This window comes from Clarias gariepinus, chromosome 2 (assembly GCF_024256425.1).
Source record: "Clarias gariepinus isolate MV-2021 ecotype Netherlands chromosome 2, CGAR_prim_01v2, whole genome shotgun sequence".
Classification (NCBI taxonomy): domain Eukaryota; kingdom Metazoa; phylum Chordata; class Actinopteri; order Siluriformes; family Clariidae; genus Clarias; species Clarias gariepinus.
Genome location: NC_071101.1, coordinates 11,277,578 through 11,282,229, shown reverse-complemented (window position 1 = coordinate 11,282,229; position 4,652 = coordinate 11,277,578). Strand labels below are relative to the sequence as shown.

General features: G+C 43.3%; 1 long non-coding RNA gene across 1 annotated transcript; it reads right to left on the bottom strand.

Moving 5' to 3' along the window:
• Positions 1 to 260: 260 nt before the first annotated feature.
• Positions 261 to 1,405, bottom strand: LOC128509489 (uncharacterized). The gene is made up of 2 exons (XR_008356054.1): positions 1,333 to 1,405; positions 261 to 734 (listed from the first exon to the last, which is right to left on the bottom strand). It is a non-coding gene; the product is annotated as an uncharacterized LOC128509489 (long non-coding RNA).
• Between the last annotated feature and the right edge of the window lie 3,247 nt (positions 1,406 to 4,652).

The window sequence follows — 4,652 nt, the reverse complement described above, 5'->3', positions numbered from 1 at the left end:
TTCCTGCTCCACACCCAGCTAAACACACAGAGTCAGTGTTAAGCAGTAAATCAGAGAGCAGTGTAGAGGAAGTGAGATTCACATGAAGACGGCTGAGTGATCCTCTTTCTCCCAGAATAGAGCAGCACTTTCACCAGATGTTCAAGTTTCTTCAGCCAAACTCACTGAAGCACAACACACAGCACTGAATCTACAGCTAAACACACTCTCTCATCACACTGATAATGACTATTAACTGGAATAAAAGAAGACACAATGTCCCAAATGAAGCTTTATTTCAGCAGAGCAAAACTACAGGAAGAGCAACAGGACAGTGAAGAGAGTAAAGACAGAAATGTCAGCATTGTGTAAAACTGAAACTCTATTGTAGATGGATGTGTAAGCAGCTCAGTGTTAAATTCTATCTTGGAGCTGTTAGTCTTCACACTGGCTCTTTGTGAACGTGACCGGATGATTGACACCAGCATGGGAGACTGTACAGACAAACTCCTCCCCCTTTTCCCAGACTGCTTTGCTGAGGGTCAGGGTGCTGCTGCGTGTGTAACCGTCCTTCTTCTGTTCTTCTGCGCTGGTCAGAACCCCGTCCTTCACCTCTGAGCCGTCCACTCTCCAGCTCACCAGCGCCCCCTGTGGAGAGTAGGCAGACAGCAGGCAGAGCAGCGAGGCGGATCCCTCAGACAGCTGCAGAGAGGAGGGAGGGAGCAGAGACACGGAGGGCTTCACCGTGGGACCGGCTGGAGAAGACAAACACACAATAAACACACATTTACACACACTTACACAACATTTACTCATTACTGCTTATTCACATGACTGCAGTTCAGTAGAACTACTCAGCAGGAGAAGATTTACTGGTTACTGGTTATATTGTGGAGCGACTCAGACTTTGATCAGCTTTATTCTGTGTTAAACACTTCTTACTGATGTGTAATATAAAGTGCTCCCTGTGTGATAGTAGTAAATGGATCTGATTACACAAATGTTCATTGTTTAACACAAACACACAGCAGCATTCGTCTGTATTTTACATCAGCACAGAGAACAATTTACACTAAACTTCAGATATGAACCAGTGACCAGGTTTAAACTCACCAACACACACACACACACACACACACACACACACACACACACAGCATATTTATTACATATGCCGTATTTACTCATTTATTATCTCAGTACTTCATGGTTTAGAATAACTCCCAACATATTACTAATAACTATACACATAACTTTCATTTACTCATGTACATGATGAACAGAAGTTATTTTCTTAATTTTTAAAACTGTAGAAGAAGTAAAAGCAACTTAGTGTTACTAAAAGTGACTTACCAATGATGAGTTTGGTTCCGCCACCGAAAGTCCACCACAGTGATACAATCTAATGAAACCGTCGTACAAAAACTTCTGTTACACTACAGTGACCACACACACACACACACACACACACACACACACACATAAAGAGAGGTTCCACTTTGCATTAGCAGCACATGCTTCAGTGCTCTGGGAGTGTTTATAGCGCTGTGACTTTAACACTTCATGACTGAGAGCTGCTGCTACACCAACTTCACCCACAGCTACCATGACTTTGATCCCCGTCTTCATCTGGACACTGATCCTCTGGACTCAAGGTCAGACACTGCTTCAGGATTTATCTCTACAATCATCTTTTCATACAAATACACGTTTTTATGTATTATTATGTTTCAGTTTCATGGTGAATTATAATATATATTTTTACAGAGTGCAGAGGTCAAGTCACAGTAACTCAGACTCCTGCAGTGAAATCTGCTCGTCCAGGAGAAACAGTCACCATCAACTGTAGAACCAATCCCCAGGTGTACCAAGATTGGGGTTATCAACCTTTAGCTTGGTATCAGCAGAAACCGGGAGAAGCTCCTAAACTACTGATTATAAAAGCAAATCAGCTACAGTCAGGTTTTCCAGCTCGTTTCAGTGGCAGTGGATCTGGATCTGATTTCACTCTGACCATCAGTGGAGTCCAGACTGAAGATGCAGCAGATTACTACTGTCAGAGTGTTCACTGTCCTAGCAGCTGCGTGTTCACACAGTGTTATAGAGTCGTACAAAAACCTCCCTCAGTCAGATTGTAGAGAGACTGCACTGCTGCAGCTGGGAGCGACTGCAGGTGCTGAGTTGGAGGATGTGATACGACACAATGGCACTCTGAAGAAGAGAGGAACCACATCACACTCATAGCTCATAGCTCACATCAAAAATCTCTCAATAATCATAACACCACAGTACACAGAGTCAACTCACATCCACTCTGAAAAATTACAGTTTTATAAGTTTATAAATTATTGTGGTCCTATTTCTCATGACTGAAGCTGTTTGGTGCAAAATTGGCTCTTTTGTTTCTCCTAACATTTGGGATTGGAGCTGGTGTTCCTTCTCTCCACTTCCTCTTTTTTAAAGTGTAACCCACTTCAGACAAGCCTGTAGTCCTCCTGACGCCTCTCCCTCTTTCAACTCCTATATCTCAATATTTATCATCTCACCTTTAAAACATAATAATGTAAACATATTGTACATAGTCATCCATCATTCACCAGTGTGGGGTATCAGCGTTATCTGACTCTTGCTCAACCCCTCAATCCTCACCCCCTTCTCTTCTTTCTCTGTGGCTTTCAGCATCCAATGTTTCTGTATGAATCTCAGTGTGTTTGGCAGCTCTTCATCTGAAACGAAATCTCACAAGTCTGAGCTGCAGTATATCAATAGAGATGCATCACTAAGATAAGATAAGATAAGGAGAAGATAAGATAAGGAGAAGATAAGATAATATATACCACAGTGGGGAAATTTCTATGTTACAACAGCAAAGAAAAGTAAAGTAGGAACAGTACAGTGTATAAATACAAAAGTAAAAGCAAAAGCAATACAATAGTTTCACTTTCAATCAAATTTCAAATTGCAATAGCGAATATAATATTGCACAATTTAAAAAGGTGTTATTGCACAGTTGCAATAGATTTGATATATGTTGTGACTGTTATGGAGAACTATTGTGTAACAACATTTCACAGGATAAAAAATTGTGTAGTATTAGAAAACTATCTGACTTTTCCTTCTCATACTGTATCAGAGTCACAAAATGGGAAATGAGTTTGAAAAGCATGATGAAATATGTATAAATCATGATTATTAAATTGTCCCTGATGAGCAGGACTCAGAAATGTCATGTGTAGCTCAATAAAGTGAGAGTGGTTTTAAACTCACTTTATTATAACAAATTAAAGAAATTACTATTTTACACAATTTTATATACAAATATATACACATATATACATATACACATATGTTCATATACACACACATGCATACACACACACACACACACCCACATACACGCATACTTTCGTGTACACACATACACACACACACACTTACATGCACACATAGACACAACGTATTAACATATGTAAAAAAAATTTTCATAGTAATGAAAACCCTGTGACCCTCCACCCCACCAACAACTCCAACGTCTTTTAAAGTCTTGTGTCACTCTGTTATGTTTTATAGTCTGGTTTATTTCTGTGTAGTTTTTTTGTTTGCCGATGTAAGGTTTTTTAACAGTTTATTGTCTCCCGGAAAAAGTTTGCTGATCACTTGTCTTTTTTCTTTTTCCGTTAACTGTAAGAATTGGTTTATTTGTTCCTCTGTGTCTCCTTGCGGTTGTGTGTGTGTGTGTGTGTGTGTGCGCGGTGCTGCATCCTGATTCTTCTGTGTCCTGTGTTGTTGTGTTTAGTGTTTGGCTGGTTTTTCGTTTGTTGATTTGTTCTGCAATGGTCGTCTCGTCTCTTTTACTCCTGAGTTTTGTCTTTAGGTGTCGGTGTGCAGGTTTGGGTTTCCTGGGCCTCTCCGGTGCTGGTGTTGGGGGCGTGGTCAGCGTTGGGGGTGTGGTCAGTGCTGACTACTGTACACGCGTCGGGATGTTTCCTCTCGCTCTGTACAGTAGTGGCGGTGTTCGGGTCATCGCCAGGTGCGGTGTGTGTCTCTGTGGTGGCGGTGTGTGTGTGACTGACCTCCGTGAGTGCTGACTCGGGTGTGTCACTGAGGCCCGCGGCGGACTCGGACTCCTCTGTGTTTTCCGGCTGACTGTCCATGCGCTGCTGCTGCTGTTTCCCGGCCGAGTCACCCCCCGAGCTCCACGGCTGCGCGGCTCCGTGTGAACAGCTCAGCCTCTTGTGTCCGACGTCCCCGCACTCAAAGCACCTCAGCGGCTCCGTGGTGGCGAAAACAGTGTAGCTGCTGTCCCCTGCTTTACACTTAAAGTTCACATTAAGTGTTCCTTCCTGGTTGTTTAAAACCATCAGTACCTGCCTCCGGAAGGACAGGACGTGCTTCACACTGGAGCTCTTGCACCCGAGTGGGATGGCCCTCATGGGGCTGACAAACCTCCCGAATTGGGCCAGCTCCCTCATGATCGCCTCGTCCTGTATAAACGGAGGCACGTTAAATATTACCACTCTTGTCGCGGGGGCTGACAGAGGGGTGACCTGGACCGCAGATCCTCTCTCTGTTATTCCGCTCTTTATGAGCGCACTCACAATCCACTGTAGTCACAACAAGTCGCTTGCTGTGTTCTGTCTGTCCCCGCCCTGCTCCTGCTTTATCTTGGCCGA